The sequence below is a fragment of the Lathyrus oleraceus genome, chromosome 2 (assembly GCF_024323335.1).
Source record: "Lathyrus oleraceus cultivar Zhongwan6 chromosome 2, CAAS_Psat_ZW6_1.0, whole genome shotgun sequence".
Taxonomy (NCBI): domain Eukaryota; kingdom Viridiplantae; phylum Streptophyta; class Magnoliopsida; order Fabales; family Fabaceae; genus Lathyrus; species Lathyrus oleraceus.
This window is the reverse complement of record NC_066580.1, coordinates 473,295,438-473,322,615: the sequence shown is the minus strand read 5'-3', so window position 1 is coordinate 473,322,615 and position 27,178 is coordinate 473,295,438. Positions and strand designations below refer to the sequence as shown.

At 31.7% G+C, this 27,178-nt stretch overlaps 1 protein-coding gene and 1 non-coding gene across 2 annotated transcripts in view; one reads left to right on the top strand and one right to left on the bottom strand.

Moving 5' to 3' along the window:
* LOC127123810 (uncharacterized) overlaps positions 1–27,178 on the bottom strand; it is a gene marked incomplete at its 3' end in the record, with an annotated part of 72,189 nt that overhangs the window by 17,074 nt on the left and 27,937 nt on the right. The gene's annotated exons all lie outside the window — the stretch shown is intronic.
* On the top strand, positions 1,732–1,841 carry LOC127124836 (small nucleolar RNA R71). Its single transcript, XR_007804313.1, has one exon. It is a non-coding gene; the product is annotated as a small nucleolar RNA R71 (small nucleolar RNA).

Here is a 27,178-nt window from a genome sequence, read left to right as displayed (position 1 = left end):
CCTTATGGTACCTATTGAGGACATCCAACAATTTTTCAGTTTCCTTTCCATTTAATTCTATATTTACAATGATAGGTGATATAATCTTTTTACTGAGAATTTTGTACTTGAGATTTAATGGTAAGGGTTTTATTTTTACCTTTGGAATTTATTTTTAGAGGGGTGCTAAATTTTATCAACATTGCTTTAAAACTTTGGCTTTGAATGGTAGGATTTTCATCCATCAATTTTTCATTTGCTTCAACTTTTCCATTGTTACTTTCTTGATTTGTACTCCCAATCAAATATTATTAAAATTCATCTAGATGAGATGATACAAAGGAACATTCATTAACACAATGATCTATTATATTAAGCTTGCAATTGTTGTTCCTGAAAGGAAGGACTATTCATAAGGTTAGATAATATAAATTCAATCTTTTCATCCTCCACGTTAATAGTAAGTCTACCATGTTTAACATCTATAATCACTCATGCAATAGCAAGGAAATCTCTCCCTAAGAGAATTGGAACTTAAAAGTCCTTTTCTGTTTCCATTACAACCAAAATTGATCAGTGGGTATACCAAATTGTCATATCCTTATAAGAACATCCTCTAAAATTCCTATCAGATACTTGATAAATCATTTACCTAATTATAAAGAGATGTGTGTAGATTTTAACTCACTATTATCAAGCTTTTTACATAATGATAGAGGCATTAGGATAACACTAGTCCCAAATCACACAAAGCATGCTCGAAGCTCATATTTCCAATGATACATGGAATAAAAAAACCTATAAAATCTTTGAGTTTAGGAGGCAATTTATTTTGGGTTATACCGCTCCATTAGCCAGTTAGAGTTATTGTATCATTATTATCTATCTTTCTTTTGTTTGATAAAATTTCACTTAAAAATTTAATATACTACGAAATTTGGGACAAAGCTTATGTGAAAGAAATATTTATGTACAATATTTTCAACAGTTCCACAAAATTTTTAAATTCCTCCTCAATCTTAGTTTGTCATACCTTTGTGGGTGTGGGATGGATAGTTTATATGGTGGTGGAGGAACATAAGGTTTTTCTTTTTATCTCTTCTACAACCTCATTTGTTGGTTGGACGTTTTCACTATCCTCTTTATCATTCTCTTTTTCTCCTTAGGATCATTAAGTTGCTTTCCATTTCTTAAGGTGACGAAATTTATATGCCTTTTTGTATTTTGTCTAGGTTGCTATGAAAATTTCCTAAGATGTTTAGGGGATGAATCAACTTTCTCTGCTACTTTAGAGATTTGAGACACTGATATTTTTTGATAGGTGGCCATAGAATATACGTTAGATACTGGCTACCTAAGGATTTCATTTGTGTGCGGTTTCTGGTTTTTAAACTCATCATTTTGATTTGTTTGAGTGATCATAAAATTTTCAATTAGATTTTCAGTATTTGACTTTTTAGGAGCAAAAGCACCCTTTTATCCTTGAAAATTCGGGGGTCATGTCGCCTGTTGAGGAGAGTCCATCCTGGGATATACGTATTAGAATATGGATTTCCTCTATAACAAATGTCAAATTAGTCAAGGTTCATTCGATGGATTCCCTGTATTGTAGCGGTTTTGCACCATATATTCGATGAGAGCATATACATTATTTATGATTTTGTTCATTAGATTTCCTCCTGGGACAATATCCAATATCATCACTGTGGTGTATAAAAGCATGTTGTAAAAGATATCAATTTATTATTTTCAAGCCCATGATGAGGGCACAACCTTAACGCCCCTTAAAATGCTCTCATGCTTCATAAAGTGATTCTCCGTCCTTTTGGGCAAAACTAGTGAGTTGATTTCTTAATTAGGTTATTTTACTAGGAGGATAATATTTGACAAGAAAAACAATTTTTAATTGATTACATATTGCGTTGGAACTGAAGGGTGGATAATGTTGCAAAACTCTTTCTCCTCCCCTTAATTAAAAAGGGAAAAGTTTAAGTTTAATGGCATCACTAGTGAATCCATTTAATTTCAAAGTGCCATAGTTTTCAAGAAAAATGAAAATATGAAGATTTGGATCATCCGTATGTCACCCAGAAAATTAATTTTGTTGTACCATAGAAAACAAAGACGGTTTTAGTTTGAAATTAATAGGAGAGGCATAATCCTTTAACGTTCTATTTTCAACCATTTCTTGTTCTCGTTGTCTTGTATGAAATAACCTTTCTTTCTCAGGTGTCTATTCAACAAGATTACTAAGAATTCAGGTTCTTCCCATTCAAACAAGAAAGATAATTTTTTGTAACTGATAAGCAAATAAAAGAATTTTTTTAGTCTAATCGATATAAAAAAGGAAAATCAATATAAGAACAAAGTCCATGACAACAACTCTAATAACTTGATATGCCAAGTGCATGGTTTATATCGAGTAGTGAATATATTGTTCCATAGGGACTTGTTACAATTACTTATTCTTTTTATCTTTTGATTAGCTAAAATAAATAATTTAGTTGATAGAATAATTTTTGGATTTTAACTTTGCAAAAAATAAGCCTTGGAATTATGATTCTTTACCGTTTATATATAATATAAATTCCATTCCCTTTTCTGTTATGAAAATAAAACTTTTACATAAATAATAGACACGATAACTTATATCTTCTTTAAAAATATATAACAATATTATGATCCAATGAATCACATGTTTTCATGGTTGATTCAATGACAAGATCCACTAAGAATGTCTATTTAAAAATAACAACAATCTCAAGAGAATCAAAACTATTTTCATGTTTCTATTGCCTCGTCTAATCTTGTATATCAGATATCAACCTTCTCCTTTTAGTTCATATACTAATATCTAATATTATGCCTATTTTAAAAGAAGCATACATGTAAATCAACAAGATTAGAGGAAAAGTCTAAAACTTATATCATATGAGAAATTTATCATTGGATATTCCTGATAAGGCCAAGACTGTAAAAATATACTCACTCATGATCATAGTAGATATAACATTTATAATAAAAGGCAACATAAAAATAAAGAGAGTAGTAGAAAAATAAATCAGAAAAATTGACTTTGAATAAAAGCTAGCAAAAGATATTACGAGGAGATCTCAATCGTAATTATTCATTGCTGAAACCAGAAATGTGTTTGATTGATGATGATGGACTCCAGATACAATGATGCTTATCTTTGATACAGTGGTATAGGGATGGACCTGCAATGTAGCACCCCAACACCCAAGTTATTTATAGAGTCCAATATGAGTGAAGTGAAATTATGAGATCAGAAAAGTGTGTCTTGAGTCTCACGTGTAATGATTATATATTTTGGATAGTTTGTATTGAGCTTTGCATGGTTGGTATGGATGTATGGATTTTTACCGTATTGGGCCTTTGGCTGGCCCATAACAGTTCCCCTAAGGCTTTACAAGTGTTTTATTAGCCAGGAAGTCTTTCAGAGGTTGATGTCGGCATCTCACCATTGAACTAGTTGTAAGAGGAAGTGGGAAGGCCACAAGGCAACTACAAAGTTAGTGGGTAACATGTGCATTAAATGCATTTCCCATCATTGAGACGTTTCCTCAATTTTTTAGGCATGTGGCTTCAGGCTCGCAAGTTAGGGCGCGACAGTCTTCTCTAGGGCATTCGAGTGCAATTAAGTTCACTTGTATTCATAAGGAAAATTTTGGCAATTTATTTTTAACTTTATGTTTTCTCTTTGATCTAACATGCTGCTTGATTTCCCTATATAAGGGTTTTGTTGGCTCTTTCGGTGGATTTTTTTCCACTCCTAACAATCAGCTTCCTCTTCTTGTGAGAGCAATTTTATTTCCTTCTTCTGAATTATTTGTCTTGCCTTTTTTGGAACATGACTTTCCGTTCTACATTTAGTCTCTACCCCCTTCGCATGCTTCCATTCTCTTTAGGAAACATTCTTACCCTGACCTTATTTTCTTCATACCTGGTTTTTATTTTTTAGTTATGGATCAAATGAACAATGATCCTCTAACCCTATCTAGTGATTCTAGGAATGGCAGTTCTTCATCTTCCCGTAGAACAGAAACTTCAGCTGATTCGAATTCTAGTCTTCTAAGCACTAGTAGTTTTTCTCAAACTGTTCTAAATGTATCTGATATTTCCGAATCTAAGAGAGTTTCTAATAGTTGCACTAATGCAGAAACTTCCTTTGATGAATCTTCCTTCGATGCTCTCCTATGTGACGATGATGCTAGAAGTGATCGTGTAGTCAATTATGCATATGGTTCCTCCAGAGCTATTAGGGATTCTTATTTCCCTTCTTTGACTTTGTCAAATGCAGAAGTCGATCCCTTGAATAAGGAAGAAGCTCAAAATTTCATCAGAACTTACCATTCTATCTTTGGTTCGGATCCAACTGATGCAAAGATTAAAGATCATCTTGTCCATGGGACCCAAGCTTGAGATGTCGATTGGACCAGACCATCAAATATCTTTTGGCCTGATGAAGTACCTCTAAGGAGTATCGACCTCGTTGAGACAGATGATGTGACTAAGTATAGTTGGGTGGATTATGAGATACATGGATCCCCTTTTGCTTTAAATAGCCATGTAGTCATGAAAGGGGTTAATGTTGAGGTAGTATGTCTCTCTAATTTGTTGGTTCTCCATTTGGAATCAGTAAAAAAGATATGCAACAACTTCTAGGATTGATTTAATACTTTCTATGAGTGTCTATTTACTTGGATAAATTTGCAGTAGCCTTTCTTCGAGTTCGAAGTGGAGGTTTTTGAAGGTTTCCCTCTCGTAGCATCACCCCGACGCTTAAGCTTTTATAAAAGTGTTCCAACTCTGGGTTGATTATCGATTTTAGAAGCCTCATACCATATACTCTTCTATCTTTTTTCCATGGTGCATACTTCATGGAATAAGATTCGAGATTAATAACTCATTCATTGCAGCTCCCCAATTCAATAGTTGGGCCAAGAACTGGGGTGAGTTTTGGGATCGTTTTGTGTTGGTAAAATTATACATTGTGGGAGCTCACTCCATTTTATTCCAGGTTCCCACTAGGATTTCCCTCCCTACCTATTTTTAATGTTTACCTCTTAGTACTTTTACATATAGGTTCTTAAACTATTAGGCTCGAGTTCACTTTAAACGTGAGCCTCACGAGTATTCCTTCTCCTTGGATTATCTTAATCACGAAGAGATTGAGATTAATAAATACCCTGAAAATCTCTATGATGGTCTTGGTTATGAATAAGGGTTTGAACCTTTCAGGGTGAATCCCCCCATGCAGAGAAAAATATCAATCGAAACCAATGTTATTGTGGGAACGACTATTGGTTTGAAAAAAATGATATTTTTTGTGAGGATATAGAATCATCCCCTCATTAACCCTTTTTTAATGTGGTATTTTTTGTATTTCTAGCTAAACTTAATTCCTTGAAGAGTGTTTTTGATATTGCTAAGGAACGAGAGGTTAAAGCTTTCACTACCACTTTTTGGCTCGGGTTCCCACTCCTCCTCCAGTTGATCCAGCCATATTCGCTGCATTTGAAATCCTCTAAGTAACTTCTGGTCTGAACCATCCTTCTACATAGGATTCTATTGTAGGTGTTAAATACCAGGCTTTGTCCCCTCCTTCCATAACAAGAGGGATCAAGATCAGGATCAGTCCTCCTTCAAAGGGATATTTGGTCAAACGGGCATGACTATCATAGGATGCTTCTTTTGGGTCCTCTACACCTATTCTCAAGTTTTCAATTATTCTTCACTCTCAAATTACTCGCACTTCTCAAGATTCCAAAGCTTTAATCTCTGAGAAAGACCTTGTATATCTCCATAATCTTTCTGAGGAAGAGAAGATGAAGCTTTTTTCTGAGTCGACTTTCTACACCTATCAAACGACTTCTCTATTTTCCCTGGTTCAATTTTGTTCTCCTTCTGGAAAGATGTCAAATACAATGTGTCAGACAATATGTGTGACAAGATTAATGCAGTAACACTTAAAAAGAAAATAAATTAAAAAGAACACACAGAGTTGGTAACCCAGTTCAGTGCAATGTCACCTACGTCTAGAGGGTGTTAACCCAAGAAAGGAAATCCACTATTAATAGTGAAAGTACAAATTAATCTTAGATGAAATATTCTATTTCACTTCATTTTTTCTTAATATTACCTGTAAGTTTCTATTTGGGGTTCCCCCTAAATATGAGACCCTTTTCACTTTCTCTCAATCATTATCTCTAGTGTTTGAACAATTATAAAATAGTTTTAACGATGAAACTATTATAACTCAAAACAAACTCTATTCCTTTGTGTATGAATGATTAGAATGAGTAAAGTTTCACAAAGTAAAACACCAGAAAACACAAAAGACTCAAACTTATAAAACACGCCTTGCAAGATATCTCAAGGTCTGGATCTTCTGTATGGAGAGTTTCTCCTTAAATAGAAAAGAACCCAATTGCATGGCCCATTAAGGTTTTGAACAAACTTGCAGCTGAAGTAAAATCAAATAGTTCAACTCAATAAACTATTTTAATTTGATTTGAAATATTTCATAAATTAAAACTCCATTATTCTGATTTTGTCTTGATTCTTGATCTTTTGGGAAATATTTCTTAATTCCAAAAAGCGCATAAATACTCAAATGAGTATGGAAACAAATTAGGCGCAAGATTTACTTCTACGCAACTGGCATTTGAGGCAGGATGTTCCTCAATGTATAGTACATATTAAGCCACATGTTTTCCTCATGTTTTAAGCTCGTAAAGACAAATGTCTCAAAATAATGTTATGGTGTCTTGCATTACATGTTATCAATAAAATTATGCTAATCACTTGTAACAACACCTGACTATTGTTGGATGGGGTGGTGTTCTAGTTATGGGCAACCCCTCCAAATAAAGGGATATTTGAGAGGGAAAATGAGAGGTGATCGAGTCTGAGAGATCCCAACTTTAGAATAAACTGTTGGTTCTTCGGGAAAAGATAGACAAGTTAAAGTTTCTTCAGGAGGAAAACAAAGGTGCCCGGGTCCCCTGCTTATCATGCTCCCAAGGTTGAAGAGCTTGAATAATCTCTAGAGGCCGATAATAATATTTTTGAGGAGGCTACCATAGCTATCCCAATAATGACCTCTTGAACATATAAGGTTGTTAAATATCTTCATTGGGAGAAAAAACATGAGGTTTACGAGGGATAGTTGGTTGACTTGAGAAAAGAGGTTAATGGAACACTTGATCAACCCCCTTAAAAGGGTATACCATGCCTTTAACCAAGAAACTGATCACATGGAGACACTTCTTCCGGGTGTTCATGTTCTTCGTTCGTAGCTTGACCTGTATAAGGTGGCCCGAGATAGAGCATTAGTGGATGACAGAGGTGATGAGCCTCAAAGCGGTGATGTATGATTTTATTTATTATTTGTATTGGGATTTATGTCCCAATATTTATCTGTAACATGTATCAATAAAAATATCTATTTATTTACCTTTTTTAGTTTGATACTTTCTTTGTGCCCACCGTAGTTTGTTTTATATCCCTTGTGGTCACCCTGCTATACTAGTTAGGTCATTCTTTACTTTATTTCTTAGCTTTGATCAAGCTAGTGACTTATGGCCTTATTATATTTGGATTTAATTATCTATTTATATAATAACTTTTTCCATTGGTAGTATTTTTTTTTGGGTCTTTTTGGGATGGCCCGACGTGACCTTTGGAACTCATTGTTAGCTAGCCCTTTTGGTGGGATTTATTGTGATCGTTAAGATTTTCTAGTACTTATCTCAATCAAGGAGAGTTCGCATAACTACTAAGCTTATTTTTTATGTGTCCTTATCAAAGGAATTCATTTTAACTTCTAAGTTTATCGATAACCGTCTTGGTCGAAAGGAGTCGATGTAAGTCTTCACCGTCACTAGAAACTACTCTCGGCCAAGGATGGAGTTCATGTCCCTGCCTCCCGGGTTTTATTCTGATTTGGGGTGGACGAGTCTTTGGCTTCACCGTCTACACTCTTGGAGTGGCTAGTTCCCAAGAGGGGGTGCGCATATTATGCTTTAGGGCGTTCCGCATGATAAGATCTTGTTTCACAAAGATAATTTATGCCAAATTGAAAAGTATTTTAGTAGTATTTGTGCATATAGTATTTCTTTAGGAAAAATATTAATTTTATTTAATTTTTTAGGAGCCTTGAAAAATACCTATCTTACACGTTAGGAGGATTTACACTCGTACCTCCAACAATCGGCGATAGGGAGATGCATTTGGTTATGTAGTAGCTACTTTTGATGTGATGTGTTCGTAGACTTTACTCCTTGTCAAGTCTATTATTTATATTGAGTTATGAGGTTTGAATCCTTCATGTTTTTGTATCCGTATTTTTGTTTGGAAGCACAGTTCAAAAAATTTCAGACTCTTACCTCCTCTAAGTATCGAGGCGGATCTCGTACTAAGTATAATTCGACCTTGCTACTGAAGCATTGCATGTTTCAATGATTTAATTTAATTGGAAGATATTGTTAGTAATTTAGTTGCTACTTTTCAAGTGTCATTTCCTCATCCATACCACGGTTGGTGAGATGGAAATATACCTTTATTATCGCTTTGCATTATGTTTGGTTCAATCAATATCCTAATGTAATTTGAGTATTCTAGTGTGGCATGTCGTTTCAAGATGATATAGGTAAAATTCAAATTTTCTTTGAAGGCTCGTGCACTATATCATGATAGCATCGGTTCATGGATCCTTTCGTTATCGTTATTGTTGCAGTATTTCCTTCTTGATTTCCTTAATTACGGTCATCAAAGTTTGTCACTAGATCAGGAGGTTTGGAGGAAGAGTTCTCTGACGCAAGGTAGGAGATAAAAATTTTTCTTCCTATTGCAACTTCATTGCAATCTAGATTTGGATCAAACAAGATTTGATTGTGGAATTTGTAAGGAATCAGAAATCAATTACCACAAACGACGTCACTATTCCGAGGTGAAACCAAAATTCTGTTTGATTAATAACGATTGACTTCAAATAGGGTGACCCTTATCTTTGATACGGTGGTGTGTGTGGACCTACAAGATTAACACTCCGACATCTAAGTCAGCTATAAGGTTCAGTATGAGTGAAGTGAAATAATGAGATCATAAAAGTGTACTTTGAGTCTCACATGTAATAATTATATACATTTGATCATTTTGATTTAGCTTTGCATAGTAGAGCTTGATGTATGGATTTCTCCCATATTTAGCCTTTGGCCATCCTAGAACATTAATCTCTATGTATTACAATGTTTTTCATTAATAAACTCCACCTACATTTATTCCAATCATCTCCTATATGTAAGCCAAAAACCAACCATAAATGTTTATTCATTATAGATGTGGCTAGGCATTAAACAAAGGGAAAGAGGAGAATTTTAAAAAATTGGGACGACTATAGTTGTCGAAATAGCTACAGGTGGGTCGTAGTCCTTGTTGCATAGGGTGTAGCTATAAATGGTAGAATGAGTTATGATTGTAGCTATATATATGATTGTCGAAATAGCTACAGGTGGGCTGTAGTCCTTGTTGCATAAGGAGAATTTTATAACAGGTTTCACCAACTAGTCTTGTCTTCTTGAACTTTTGCAGTTCATATGGACTTTTCTGATAGCTTTTTGCACTGAGTCTTAAACACTTGAATTTGAGAAATTTATAGTCTTCATTCTCCTTTGCATATTGAAACAAAGAAATACAATATAAACAATAGTAAAACAGAAATAAAACCACACGAAAAATACTAAATTAACAATAGAATTAAGTCATATATATATATATATATATATATATATATATATATATATATATATATATATATATATATATATATATATATATATATATACACGCTATAGAATCTATTATAAGGTTCTTACTACACTTAATCCCAAAGCAAAACAATTAGCGTTCCCTGGAACTACTACTTTGATTCAAACCAATTTGTTAACTTCCAATATTGCAACCAATAGATTGATAAAATGGGATGAAATAAACTTCCTAGAGACATGGTCTCTTCCCCAAGAAATAGATCCTGAACCTATCCTTAATAGGGATATAGATCAAATAATTCAAACCACTAAAGGAGATCTAGAAATAAACTTCACTCCTAAAAGAATAATTAGGATACCCAGATCTCTATCTAATATATATATATATATATATATATATATATATATATATATATATATATATATATATATATATATATATATATATATATATATATATATATATATATATATATATATATATACTAGGTTTATGAGAGGAATCTTAATTCAATAAAAGTGTGTAGAAATATTGAAAGGTAAGGAATGCTTGCAAGTATAACACATGGAAAAAAAACCGATGTGGTGGATTAGATCAGGAAGGAGTGTTAATATATTGTGTTTCAATGATAAATTCTAAAGTAAGTTTCTAGGGAGAAGACAAGGTGGGGATATGTGTCAAACTCAAATTATTATATATGACAAATTCCTTGACTCACAAATTGTGTGTTAAATAACAAATCTATTAATTTTTTTAATGGTGGAGAACAAATTAATTTTGTAGAAATTAACAAATTTCAACGAGATCAATAATGACTTGCAAAATATATAAGTGAAGCTTAATGATGAGGACACTACTCTACTCTAATTGACCTCATTACCTATATGCTTTGAGGAGTTCAAGGATATCTTCTTTATGGTAAGGAAGGAATTAGCACCTTGGAGGAGGTCCAATCAACTATAAGAGCCAAGTAGTTAACCATGATGATGGAGTTGAAGGTTCACGATAATGATGAAGGCTTGAGTGTTTCAAGATGAATACATGAGAGTAAAAGAAAATAAAAGGCGGAGTTAGAGGGTGTTGATAGTTCGAAGTTTAAATTCTTAAGTTTTCACAAAACCAGACACTTTAAGAAGGATTATTGTATGAGAGGGGGAAAGTGATTGTGTTCGATTTGTGGTAACCTCCAATTATAATAGTTGTGAGAGTGTTGGAGCGCTAGTGGTGACAAGTTTCGAGGAAGAGAAGAGTTGGGTCATAGACTTAGGATACTCTTTGGAGATGAAAGAAGGTGGAGTCGTTCAACTCGGTAACAACAAGGCTTGCAAAGTTTATGGTATTAGTACAATTAGACTTAAAATGTTCGGTAGCCGTAAGTTCCTTCTACACGTTGTAAGGCATGTTCCCGAGCTTAAGCAAAATTTGTTATCTATAATCATATTTGATGATTTAGGATATTGCACTAAAATTGAATACACGATATTGAAAATTATACAATATGGTCTAAATTGTGTGGGTTATATATTTTACATGGTTCCACTTTTATTGGTCATGCATGCTTAGCTATTCAAAATTTTCATGAAAAAACTAAGTATGACATTTGAGATTAGAGCATGTTAGTGAAAGAAGGATTTAAAAAGGCATTAAGTTTTTTTTGAGAAGTTCAACGATTTTTGTAGAAACAGAGTATAAAGAGTCATATAATTATTTCTTAGGTAGTCTCTAAAGGTCCAAAGTATGATTCTTCATTATGAATGCATCTCATCCTCACCGCCTTCAACATCTAGAAAGTTGGAAGAAAAAAAACCTCTATAAAATGTGAGTTTGAATTCATAATTTATTTATTTTTGTTATTTAGTTTAAAAAATTATACTCTAGTGTCATTTTAATATACATCGGGATAATTATTTATACTCACCTCTTCTAAAATATATTAAAATGATACCGATAATTTATCTAATTTTAAAATATACATTAACATCTCTTAAGATCTATTGAAATGATAATAACACTTTATTTTATTTTTATTGAAAATAAAAAATCGTAAATCTAGATGACATTTATCATTAATTTTTATCTGTTATTTTGAATTTTTGTTAGTATATATAAATTTATTAGTGTATATTTTCAAACTAGAAGAAGTAAAAACGTATTTTAAGAGACGTGAGTGTAATTTTTCCTAAAAGGTAAATGAAAAAAAAGTATATGGTATCGTATTTTGTATAAAAATATGTGTTCTATATGAAAATATATGTTAAATTTAATATCGCTATATCATCTCTTTATAAAAAGTACTACTACATTAAGTAATTAAAAGTAAAGATTATTTTAATATAAAAAATCACGAGACATAAGTCATCTTAATTAGAATGAAGGACTAGTAGCATTATTAACTGGTCAAAAGAAAAAGTATTATTAAAAGAATACTACTAGGACATGATTATCTAAGCCGGATGTCATAGTGTCGTCATTTTAATCCTTTTGTTAAACGAACTAGGTAAGTTTAACTCATTTTTCATCGGATGTTAAAAGACTTATTGTAAAATTAAAATAAAATGACAAAAATGAATAATAACAATTTGTCTTTCAATCATATATTGTAAATTAGAATCGGCCAATCCGCCCGACTCAAAATTTTATTGATGGATAGTCCATTAAGTCCGTATAATTATAAATTTAAAAATATACATATATTTATATTTATATTATTTTATTTTAAAATAATTTATTGATTTTTCTTATCTAATTAATTTTTTTTAATTCTATTTTAAATATTATATATTAATATAATCAATACTCTTTCCTCGTATTCTATTAGTTTCTCTTATGTTAAATTTTCGATTATTATTTTATACAATTAACATATGGATTTTTTTTTAAAATAACCATGTTTGGGGGAGGCGCCAGATGCATTGGGCCTCATGAAGAGGCGCCAATACAGCTGGCACCTATGTGTTTCCTTTGAAAAGAAAATTTAATTTTGCAGCCAACAAGAATTAAACACACAACCTTTGAATCAATAATGAAACACGTTACCATTGCACCACAGACCCTTCATAATAATTTGTTTCATCATATATTTAATATACCGTATATAATTACAATAGATTAATAAATTAATTAAACTTAGTTGGACCACGTGCCTGAAATTCTGAAACAACACAAACAACAAGTAATTATTTTTATTAACTTCCAATATTCCAATACTATCTCATACAAATTGATATTTCCATTTTAATTTGCTATTTCCATTTTAAATTATATGTTACTCCTATTTTGTAAAATATTTTGTTTTATATTTTAAGTTGTTTTGCAATATAAATTAAATATTAATAAGTTTTTCTTATCATACTATCTACAATTTATATTATTTTTTTATTTCATCATCTTTTCATATCATTAATAAATGATATATAATTTATTTATTTATAAAATTAATTATAATCTAAATTTGTGTAAAATATCATAAAGAAATTATTATTTAGGACGAAGAAAGTATCTCATTTAAGTTATGCACGATTTTTAAAAAATAATTGATAGTATTTATTTTATTATTAAAATAAATCTGATTTATTATAATGTTTTATTTTTAAAAAATATATTGTTCTTTTTTCATTTTATTAAATTTTATCTCTATTCTTTAATTTTTAAAAATATTATATATTAATATATTCAAATTAATATTCAATTATTTTATGTTTTATTTTATAATGTATTTATATTTTATTAAATTTTTATATATTAAATATTTAAGTATTATTTTATATAACTTAGACATGTATTAATATATTATATTATTTATAAAAAGTAATATAATATTTAAAATAATATAATTTTTCAATTGTATTTATAATAAATATTATGAAGTTTTATTTGAATTTTTATGTAAAAATTAATATAAAAAATAATATGTTTAAGGTTGAATAATTCAAAAAATTTAAAGAGGGGTAATAATTTTTAAACGCATAATACAATGTAAACAACCCTATAAAATCCAAGATAGTTTGAATTGGTGTGTTTAATATCGAATAATTTATTTTTGATGTATTTAATATCGAATAATTCATTTTTGGTGTATTTAATATTGAATAACCCGTTTTATCAGCTATACATACTCGGTCGAAAGGTGTTGGATAATTTTATATTGATTATAAATAAATTATATAAATATTGAAGAATATAATTCATATATTTAAGATATTAAAATTTAAAATAAAAATTTAGTGTCTTTCTCTTATGATCTAAGAATAATGGCTCATTAAATATATGATGAAACAAATTAACATGAAGGGTCTGTGGTGCAATGGTAACGTGTTTCACTATTGATCCAAAGGTTGTGCGCCAATGCATCTGGCGCCTCCTCTTATTTTTTGGGGGGTGCCCCAACTCCCCCGGCGCATCCTCCCCAAACATGGTTATTTTGGAAAAAAAATTGAAAAGTTGGTTATTTTCGTATTTTTTTTGAAAAACATGGTTATTTTAAAAAAAAATCTAAGATATGCGTTGTATTTAAAAATATATTATAATATTTATAAAAAAAATATAGTATTTAAAATATATTATATTTAAAATAATATGGTTTTTAATTTCATTTATAATACATATTAAGAAATTCATTTTAATTTTTTATTTAAAAAAATCCGTAGTCCGAAATCCTTTTAGGACCAGACTCGAGTAATAATTTTCGAGCTCATATTACAACAGAGCTTTTTGGATCCGACTCTAAAATGTTCAAAGGTAATCTGAACCGACTCATTTAGAATCGAATAGCCTATTTTAAGCGCTCTAAAATAAACATTTTAAAAAAATAAGATTATATTTATCAAGAGTTTAAACAACAGTCTTATGTTACTGTAAAAGGAAAATAAGACTTAATGCATCATATAATATTTTAAAGTCCGTTTGAATCAATGGTAAAATTGAAATATATATAATAATAGGTTAACGACAAGATAAATATTTATTATGTTATATATTTTGTGTTATCATTTTATGCACACCTCATAGAAAGTTTCTAATAGAAACTATGCTATTTTATATATCATATATATATATCATATGAGTACACCTCATAATGATTTATATTATATAATTATATTTAAATAATAAAATATTTTTCAAAAACAATTAATATATTTGTTTAAAGTTAATTTAATGTTTTAAATTTTATCAATTAACATAAAATACTAAAAACTGATTAAGTAATAATAAATTACTTACTAAAAACACAATACATGTCCATCCTTAGTGATTAGGAGTTATTAGAGGATTTATGATATGTTTTAAGGTTTAGAGCTAATTTACATATCTAGATGAGAGAATATATATATATATATATATATATATATATATATATATATATATATATATGTAATATTTGTGTAAATATGTCTTTGTCCTCTCAACGTCAAAGTTGAAGTATTTATATCTATGCTGATTGGATCATAACACTAATACAAAATATATATTTCGCAACAGTTGAAACACACATTTAACCACGGTTGATGGTACGTGGTAACTTAGGGTTTGGTAGTAAGTGAGATATATATCATCAAAGTTGGAATAAACGAATGTAATGATAAATAAAAAAGTCATTGGTTCAATACCCAACAACGTCATTTTTAACGTTTATTAAACTAGATAGCACTCTACATATAACAACGGTTACCAATAGTGTGAAATATTTTATTTTTTAAAATATATATTTTTTATTTGACATAATTCTCTTTTTTTAAGATATATTTTTGTGAATTAGAAACAGATTAGAAAAAGCAATACAATAGATTTGTGAATCAAAAACAAATTGAACAACTATTAACACTACGCCAAATAAGGGAAAAGAGGGCGCTTATTTTGGCCTATAACAGCGCTTTTAAGCGCCCTCTAAAGTGGCGCTGGCATAGGTAAAGACAGCGCTTTGTTTTCCTGGAGAAAGCGCTCTCTAAAGTGGCCCTTTAAGGGCCACATTATAGTGCGCTTTCAGAAAAAAGCGCCCTTTGGAGTGGTCCATAAAGGGCCACCTTAGAGGGCGCTTTCTGGACAAAACGCCCTCTAAAGTTGTCAATGTAAAGTGTTTAGAGGGCGCTTCCTACAGAAAGCGCCCTCTAAAGTTGTCAATGTAAAGTTTTTAGAGGGCGCTTCCTACAGAAAGCGCCCTCTAAAGTGTTAGTTATTTTTAAAAAATTTGTTTGAAAAACAGTGGGTATTTAATTGGGAACCTGTTCGCATGCTGCAAAAGTGTAAAATTCATATTGATTTCATCCTTTAATCCAATGTTATACACCATTAATCCATTGATATATACAACATGAATCCATTTATATACAACATTAATCCTCCATATATACAACATTAATATATTGATATTCATGCATGTACAACAACATTCCATACATATATGTACAACAACTACAACCTATATGATTCTATGATCAATAATGAATTGACACAATTCATCCTTCATTTCATCCAAATGAGCTCTTGAGTAAGATTTGTATTCGTCAAAGTACTACAATTAAGAAAATAAAACATATTCATGATTTAGTAACAAATTAGATGAAATATCCGATAATATTAAAATAAACCCTAAGTTATTATTCCATACCATTTTTGGGATGTCTATACGATTCAACGCAATGATATCTCTCATAAATCTCAATACAAAAAATCCGCAATCGATCGAATTGTTTTGTTGAGGACACTACACAGAAAAACAAACAATATATATATATATATATATATATATATATATATATATATATATATATATATAATATATATATATATATATATATATATATATATATATATATATATATATATATATATATATATATATATAGTTAATTTCTTACAAACACTATTATAAGCAAAAAACACACACTATTATACGCAAAAATAAGAAACTTAATATATACCTGAACTCTGACCCAGGTAATGTCCTTCCTATTACGATAATTCTTTTTCGATCTAAATTTTAGTATTGCCCTAACAAAATAAAAACGTATATTGAGATCAATCTGACAGACATAATTAAATATACAAATACGCACGAATATTTAGGGAAATTTCACTTACTTGTCAACCGTCTTCTTCATACTCGGATATTTACTCCAATCACCCGGTATCGAATCGAGATAATACACCATTAGTCTCGAAAGATCCATAGCAACCAACACCCAGTGACCACTGTAAAATAAAACAAAAATTTAGATGCATGAAAATTTTCTACGTAAAAGATATACATAGATTAGAATGAAATTATTAGAAAGAAAATCTAACCCGTTGCCAGAATTAAATGGTAAAAAATACAAAATGGGTGTAGTATTATCGCCGGCCACCATGAATCTATCGACTAGTTCATTCATTACGGATGTTGGATTTTTCGTTATAAACGTTGTGTTGATACGGGAAGCAGCAATAAAATTGAATTGGTTACACAATTCAGTTCCCCGCATCAATGTGTCATACATATACCTTAAATAGAAACATAATAAACATTAGACTACTCATTGAAATGTGTAAATAAATTGTTCAACTAAGTAAATAATAGATTGATCGGAGTACCATATGTATGTATGAATGACAGCGATGTCCAATTCTTCGTGTTCAAAAAGTTGTTGCATGTCCTCCTTTGCAATTAATTCAGAATGAGCAATTCCGAAAACACTTTCATCCATATCTACACTACGGATGGCGCCGTGCATAATATCTGACTCTTCCACCATTTTCTCAAGACGCATCATAATTTGAGATTTTGTCCCGGACATCGTTGGAATTTCCTTACTAGCTTTGTCCAACATTTGACCGGGAACCTAAAAATGTAAATTAAATCATGACTTTTTGTGATGCAACAGAATCGTTGTGTATATAATTCAATGGGTATATATATTTGTACCTCTTTTTGAGATTTAGGATTTGTTTATGTGTGGGTCTTGTAGGAGTCTAACATTACCATGTAATAAGGATTGATTAAATATCATAATTGTAGCTGAATTGAAATGTGAATACTAAATATTCATAATCATTTAGAACATATATACCTCGGCATCTGGGAAAGTTAGATCTGACGGCCATCCAACAAAGAATCCGACTGCATATCGCATCAACGTTGTCTCTGAAACAACGTCAGGTAATGGTAGAAGCGCGTCCGTATCTAATACAAGGTCAACCGAAACTTTCATATTTCCCACCGGGAGGGGATTATGGTGAAGTAATTCACCCGAAGTGTTGTGCATTTTTCCCTTGCCAACTATGCGATAAGTTGGTGACGATAGATACAACTGACAAGGTGTAATGCCCTAAACCAATAATAAATATGTTATTGTTAACGTGTATATGTGTCAAGTAAAAAAGTGCTATTTTAATTTCATAATAACATATATAATTACCTCGGGAAATTTCGGTTGACAATTGATACTAGCTCGGTCACTAGTATCTTTTGCCTCGGAACCGCGCATTTCCTCTCTATACCTTGCATTCTCCTTTTGCAGTTCGAGTACTTGTGCCCTTAACTCCGCCAAGGTCTCCATCACCTCTTTGTTGGTAGGATTTTTTGTTTTTGGTTTTTTATAAAATGACGACGGAGTCACACCAAAACCCTTACCCCTCACACGACCGGAATACTCAGGAACATTTAGTACTCGACTAAGTAGGCTCCTGCAATCCTGGACCTCGGTTGAAGGTAAGGTTTGGGATAAAGTCTCCTGAAATATTATTAGAGGAGATTAAAAATGAATTATATGTCTAACAAAATTTTCGATATAATTAAAGAAATAATGTTATATATACTTACACATTCGTCATAAACATTTTGAACCGCTTCAACGACAGCCTCATCCTTTCCAACCCGAGCAGCCTTCCACAATACGTGCTCCGGAAGAGATGTTGCGTCACTTTTCTCCTCGGCTAGCTACACATTGAATCAGATTATAAGATCATCAATTATAACATATTGTGATAATTTATAAGCTCATAGCATTTGAATATACTCACAATTCTTTGTTGTAACCGTGCATATCCCGTACGCCCTTTTTTGTACGGATACGCGGGTTTTGATGCCCTTTTCCGATTTTTGTCGCTTACTTCCTGGATAAAAAAGTTTAAGGCATATCAGAACCAAGTAACTTAACAATTGTATAATACCATAATTAATAGACATTACATGGAATTTTTCGTTTCTTCGTTTGGCGACAAAGTTATCCCATTCTTCGGCTGAAATAATCTCCGCATACTTCATTGACCGTTCTGCTTCAACAAATTTTCCTTCCTCATCCTTGAGAAATTTGTTGGACAAAAAGGATCGAAATCCTCGGAGTCTTTTTCCGGCCAATTGAATACAATATTTTTGCCGCCTTTCATCGATGTGAAAGGATCTCTAAAAAACATACACATGGAGTGTGTTATTATAAGTAATATTATAACAATATATGGTCAACAAATAGTCAACAAAAAAAACATATAACAATATATGGTAAGTACCTGTATCTCGGACCATATTTTTTCTTTGCCAACCTTCAATTCCGGACTTCTCCAATTATCACATGTAATCGGAATATGTTGTCGAACAAGGAAACCAATGTAACTTGCCAACATTGAACCGTTAGGCTCAATTAGTTGGTCTTCAGCACTCCAATGTACTCCGAATCTCTTGCACGAATGATTGACTTCATAACAGTCAATCCTCGTTTGATTTCATTTTCAACATTGTTACGTGATCCACTCGCGTCATGGGTATCGTCTTGGTTACTAGCCATTTTATCTGTAATATAGAAATGATTCAATAAGACCCAAGTAAGACAATGACCATATTCGTGAAGCTACACAAAAAACACATTCATATACCTTCCATTTCTCTCATGTTACAACAATCTAAACTCTCTCTTTTTTTCATCATTATTGAATACAAACTCACACACACCTACTGCATACAAAAGACCAATGCAAACTTATGGTGTTTGGAACATGAACAAACTTGCACCCATAATCATCAAACTTCCAAGCACAAGCTCAAACACACTCCAAATGACATCAGTTTTCAATCAGAAATAAAAAACCTTACATAACCATACAACATACAACATTCAGTGATCAAAACCATACACAAAAAAATAACAAAAAATGATTTTCAACAAGGTGCTCATGAACACCATATAGTGCTCGTTTGCCCTAAACAACATTAATCAACATAATGCACAAAATGTAAAACTCAGTTTAGAAAATGCCCTAATCAAACACCTGAAAATACAAACTATTGAGAGAAATACCTTCAAGGTGACAGTAACGATGGAGAAGAAAGTGAACAGCGACGGTGGACGCAGATAACTCAGTGAACGTGAACGCAGCAGTAGAAAAAGGCGACGGCGACGACGACGGTGAGGGAGGGAGAACGAACGGAGGACGAGAGTAATCGCAGTAGAGAGTAATCACAGTAGAGAGAAAACCCAGTTTCGTAAACGAAATAACATATAGCGAGGGAAAATAAAGAGACATGCAGTATATGTTATAATTTTAATGTTTACTAAAGGGGACCTTAGAGGGCGCTTGTGTAAAAAAAGTGCCCTCTAAAGGGGGCCTAAGAGGGGGCTTCTAAAAGCGCTCTCTAAGGCTTTCCAAAAGCGCCTTATAAACTGGAAATGTACATGGACTTAGAGAGCGCTTTTTTAAAAGCGCCCTCTAAGGGTACCCCTAGAGGGCGCTTTCATAAACGCGCCCTCTATTGGTGTCCCTCCATTTCCTCATTATTTTTTCGCTTCACTTTAGAGGGCGCTTGTGTAAAAAAAGTGCCCTCTAAAGGGGGCCTAAGAGGGCGCTTCTAAAAGCGCTCTCTAAGGCTTTCCAAAAGCGCTTTATAAACTGGAAATGTACATGGACTTAGAGAGCGCTTTTTTAAAAGCGCCCTCTAAGGGTACCCTTAGAGGGCGCTTTCATAAATGCGCCCTCTATTGGTGTCCCTCCATTTCCTCATTATTTTTTCGCTTCACTTTAGAGGGCGCTTTGTTACAAAAGCGCCCTCTAAAGTGCGCTGTTTATTCCAGTTGTTCGCTCCTTATTTTTTCTCTTCACTTTAGAGTGCGCTTTTGTAATAAAGCGCCCTCTAAGGTGCGCTGTCTATTCCAGTTTTGGGCGTAGTGTAAGTATTAAAAATTGTATTACATCAAAATCAAAATGGCACCAAAGTAATATATACAATTTATTCATCATTACATAAGATAAGAAATCAATCAACATACAAAAATATTGTGCAATACATTCATTATTTTGAAAGAATTAAGATCCACAACGTGGTCAGGGACGTCTTTTGGTGTCTTGTCTCTAAACACCTATAATTTCAAATAATAACACTTGTTAATATATAACATTTAGAAATTATAACATAGAATAAATTATGAATAAATAATAATAAAATATTTACTTGTTAATTTTCTCATATGCCTTATTCACGATCATAATAAATAACATGCACATCATTTGTATCAACTTCTTCATATGGTGTAGATACATGTGTTGCGTAAGAAGGAGTCACAATAATATTAAAATTTAAATCATAATTTTTATCACTACGAGGAATGTGTTTTCTTTGGAGAACAATTGACCATCTTTTATTAGAAGGGTCGGTGACATAAAACACTTGTTTTGCTTGGGATATCATGATGAATGGTTTGGTCATATAAGTTGTCTTACCAAGGTGAACCTGTTGGAATCCTAACTCATCATTTTGTAGACCAGTGTTATTGCCAACCGACTTTCATTTAAATAAAGGCACTTTGAATAAAACATAATCAATCTCCCAAATATCCTCAATGAACCAAAAGTTAGTTCTAGATGTCTAGTATGGTCGAATGATAGCTTCTTGGTTCGATAATCCGACAGGATCATTAACATGTCGTTGAAGTCTGTTCATATGCTGTAGTCGAAGTATGCTAGGATCATTAGCATGTCGAATTGGGCATGTTTGCTATGCCCAAATGTATAAGTTAGCTTGTTCTCTAAGTTAGATTGTGTAATGAGCCTGTGTGTAAAAGCCCATTAGTTTAGTGTGTTAGTTTTTTTATAAATAACATACCAGTCTCTCATCATTGCATAATGAAAACCCTAATTAGGATGAGAGAGGTTATTTGCTATTTTGTAACACTTGTAATCTTGTTTCAAAGAGAAATTAAAGAATAATAGTTTACAACTAACATGTTGTGTTCTTTTTGCTTCCCTTTTTTCTACCCTTGTGGGTTTCTTGCCGATCAAGAAACCGATTATACTTTGTTATTCCCATATCACTTTCACAAAAAATTGGTGCGGTGAGCATGGAGAAGATGTCGTCCACAAAGTATGAGATTGAAAAGTTCACCAGAGTGAATGAGTTCTGTCTGTGGCTCTTGAAGATGAAAGCCTCATCGATTCAGCAGGATTATTTAGAAGCATTGAAGGGAGCCGAAGCCATGGACATTGTGTTAACGGACAAAGAAAAAACGACTATGGTAGAGAAAGCCCACAACACCATCTTATTGAGCCTTGGTGATAAGGTTCTTCAACAGGTTTCGAAGCAACCGACGACGTCAGGGTTATGGGTGAAACTCGAAGTTTGTACATGACCAAATCGTTGGTTAATCGCCTCTACCTGAAGTAAGCTCTGTATTTATTCAAGATGAATGAAGACACAGTTCTAGATGAGCAGTTAAATATGTTCAACAAGATGATTCTTTATCTTGAAAATATCAATGTCAAGATCGAGGATGAAGATCAAGCATAATTGTTGTTCTATGCTTTGCTCAGATCATATGCTCACTTCAAAGAGACTATCTTATATGGAAGAGAGTCTCTAACCTTTAAATAAGTTCAATCAGCCTTGTATTCTAAGGATTTGAACGAACGAAAGGAGCACAAGCCATCTTCGACTGGTGAAGGCTTGTTGGTTAAGGAAAAATTCACAAATAGAGATGGCAAGTTTGACAAGAAGAAGGGTAAAATTCAGCATAAGTCTTATAGTGGTGATGTATCTGGTATTCGATGTTATAAATGTAAGAAGGAGGGACATACAAGAAAAGTGTTCCTTGAACATCTGAAAGATCATGAAGGTAAGGATAAGAATAATGCATTCATTGTTCAAGATGATTTCGACTCATCTGATGTTCTTGTGGTTTCAAGCGATGACTCAAGTAAAGAGTGGATTATGGACTCAGGTTGCACTTGGCACATGACTCCAAACAAAGACTTGTTCGAGGAACTATGTGATCAAGATGGTGGATCAGTATTGCTTGGAAACAATAAGCTTGCAAGATTGCAGGTCTTGGATCGTAGATTCAAGCTCCATGATGAGTCAATAAGGTTGTTGACTGAAGTCGGGTATGTACCTGATTTGAAGATAAATTTGATTTCTCTTGGTGAGTTCGACAAGAAAGGATATGTTTTTCAAGGAGAGAAACGTATTCTAAGAGTCATGAAGGGGCCGAAGGAAGTCTTAAGAGGCGTGAAGAAACAAGGCTTGTATATCCTTGAGGATGCAGTTGTCAGTGACTCTACAGATGTTGCATCCATGAAACCTTTGTCAAAGACATAAATTTGGCACATGAGATTGGACCATGTTAGTGAAATGGGTCTGGTCGAATTGGGGAAACAAAATCTACTTGGTTGAGACAAAGTCGAAAAGCTATAGTTTTGTGAACCCTGTGTACTTGGAAAATCTTGCAGAGTGAAGTTCAATAAAGGCAAACAAAGAACACATGGATCCCTTGATTGCATCCATGCTGATCTTTGTGGGCCTACAAGGTGTCCATCACATTCATGAGCAAGGTATTTTCTATCCATAAGTGATGATTATTCCATAAAGTTATGGGTATTCATCCAGAAGACTAAGGATGAAACTTTTGAGAACTTCCAAAGTTGGAAGACTTTGGTCGAAAACCAGACTAGCAGAAAGGTCAAGAGGTTGAGAATCGACAATGGCCTTGAATTTTGTAATCAGGTGTTCAACAGTTTTTGTGTAGTCTCTGGTATTGCAAGGCACATAACTACTGCAAGTACTCCCCAACAAAATGGTTTGTCTGAAAAGTTTAATCGGACCATTTTGGAAAGAGTTAGGTACATGTTTACTAGTGTTGGGTTAAAGAATGTGTTTTGGGCAGAGGCTATTTCGACAACAACATATCTGATAAACAGATGTCCTTCAACTACGTTATATATGAAAACACCTGAAGAAGTTTGGTTGGGACGTCCACCAGATCTCGACAAACTTAGAGTATTTGGCTGCATAACCTATGCTCACATTAGGCAAGACAAGGTCGAACCTAGAGCTCTGAGATGCATGTTCATAGGATATCCTGAAGGAGTCAAAGCTTATAGGCTATGGTGCCTAGAGCTAGGTCACATGAGGTGTATCACCAATCGAGATGTGGTTTTCAATGAAGTTAAGATGACTTTCAAGAAAATTGATGACGATAGTCGAAATGCACAGATAATCTGAAGAAGAGCTGGAACATGAAGAGATTCCTGTTGAGATGGAGCATGTCGATGTTGAATTGCATATTCAAGATCAAGTCGAAGAAGAAGCACAAGATGCTAAAGATACCGAGGAAGTTGAGGAAGGTGTCGATGACTACCTGTTGGCAAGAGATAGGCCGAGAAGAGTCATCAAGCCACCTCAAAGAATTGGGTATGCAGATCTCATAGCTTATGCCTTAATCCCTGCAAGTGAGGTTCTAGATGAAGAACCTAGAGACTATAAGAAAGTTATGAGGAGTCGCTATAAGAATAACATATCGAATTGGGCATATTTGTTATGCTCAGTTGTTTAAGTTAGCTTGTTCTCTAAGTTAGTTGTGTAATGGGCTTGTGTGTAAAAGCCCATTAGTTTAGTGTGTTAGTTTTTTTATAAATAGCATATTATTCTCTCATCATTGCATAACACAAATCCTAATTAGGGTGAGAGAGATTGTTTGTTATTCTGTAACACTTGTAATCTTGTTTTGAAGAGAAAGTAAATAACAGTTTATAACCAACTTGTTGTGTTCTTCTTTATTCCCCTTTCTCTACCCTTGTGAGTTTCTTGCCGATCAAGAAACCGATTATACTTTGTTATTTCAATATCGTTTTCACAACAATAAGATTCTTATCTTTTGAACTAGAGAAGTACATGGATTCGGCCTTAACCATAACCCCACTATTTTGCATTGTACTACTATCATCCTTTGATTTTATATAAAAGAAAAACTTACTAACTTCGTATGCAGTCCAAGTAACTATATTAAATTTAGACATGTATGACATCCATTTAATTGTCTCGGATGCACTACCTTCATTAATGATCATTTCATTAAACCAACTTATGAAAATTTTGTTATGCTCTTTCGACAACCACTTGTCACTCATTAGGGGAGATGTTTTCTTGGTAAGTCTTTTCCGAGTAGGTAAGTAAGGTTGAACTTCGTCAATATTATTTAATATATATAAATGTGCTTGAAGAACTATATCTCAAACCATTGAGTTATCATTTAAACCTGAGTACATTTACCTTCATATATGTTATAATGACGAGACTTTGAAATTCCTATAGTTTCAACTTCTGACAAATAGTTTGAACATAACTCAACAACTTCTTCTGTGATGTACCTTTCGACGATCAAAGCTTCCGGACGGTGATGATTATTTTTATATCCTTTAAAGATATTCATGTATTTCTTAATTGAATACATCTACCATAAATAAATTTGATCCAAAAATCTAATTTTCTGACTAGATGAATAATTAAGTGAAGCATAATGTCAAAAAATGATGGAGAAAAATACATCTTTAATTGACACAAAATTATTACACTCTCATTTTTCAATTCATCTAATTTTTTAAAATAAAATATTTTTCCTATAAAACTTTAGAAACTAAATTGCCACCAAAAATACACAAATATCATTTAAAACATAGCCTTTACATTGTCACACATTTGCAATTTTTAGGTTATTATTGTCATTTAATTTTTTACAATTTTTAATTAAGATATACTGTCATCATCGTTTAATTATCGGCAACTTTTATTTTTTGTGTTAAGAAAAAAAAAGTCCACCTAATATTAATTGCCGTTTATATATTTAATTGTTATTTTATTATTTTCACATTATTTTATAAAAATGAGACATTACCGAATACAATTTATATAAGACAATTTTTTCACTAATCAAATTTTATTTTAATATACGTATTAAATTAAAAATAAAATAATAAATATATTAATTCAAATTTATCATAAAAAGCATTCACGTAACTAATATATATTAGCAAAAATTATCTAAAAATTAATATAATTTTAAATATCTTCAATTTAAGAGTTATATTATAGCGTTAAATTATAGGCAAAATAATTGTTTATTATTTCTTTTTTTTTTGTTATAAAAAATTAGGATTAATCACTATACTCTGTCAATGTAAAAGGATTTACACCGTCGATTCATCACTATCACCCATTTGTATTAATTGACGGTGTAAAATCCTTTTACACACTGTCAAATGTATTTCAATTAAATCCTAAAAAATTTAGGTGTTAAATTTCGGAAAGAATTGAGAATGAATTTATGAAAATACTTATATATCATCAATAAAAAAAATCCTTACTTCGGCAATATGAACTCACAATTTCTCAATGTGAGTCAATTTCTTACTATTTGAACCAATCTATCTCAATATATTATTTAACTATTTTTGTAAATTTATAATAAAAACTATACACTGGACAAATATTTGTGAAAAAAGAATTTAAGTTAATTAAATATTTTTGCCACATATATATATTTTGTATATAAAAAAAACTCATACACAATGATATTTGTCAAGTATGTGTAATATTTAGGGTTCATAAATGGAACAACACTTTGTTACTAATTAGTTAAATCTTTTATATTTAAAATAAAATTGAGAATAATTATAATATATTAATTATAGTTTATTATAAAAATATTACATGAGAAAAATGTATGTCACTAAAATATTATTAAAAATGTTTTTAAATATCTTTGATATAAAATAGCAAACCATTTATAATACATCAATTAGTAAAAAATTAAATTTAATTTTTCCTGTTATATTTCTAAAATTTAATTATGAAAGAGATAAGTTGAGGAGTATAATTCATTTATGAAACAACTGTTAGTTCATTAGAATTAATATATTTTTTTTAATACTTCAGACATAAAACTGATTTTTTTTAATATATTAACTATATCTTTATTTCATTTTTTAAAAGTTATATATTTTTTAAATATGAGTCAATAAATAAGTCATATGTGCATATAAGGTTCATACACAAAACAAAAATTGTTTTTTTTTAATACTAATACATTATTTAAATTTATTTTTTAAACATTCAAAATAAAATTAAAATAATAAATTATTTACTAATTTGAGTTTATTATAAATATTATACATGACA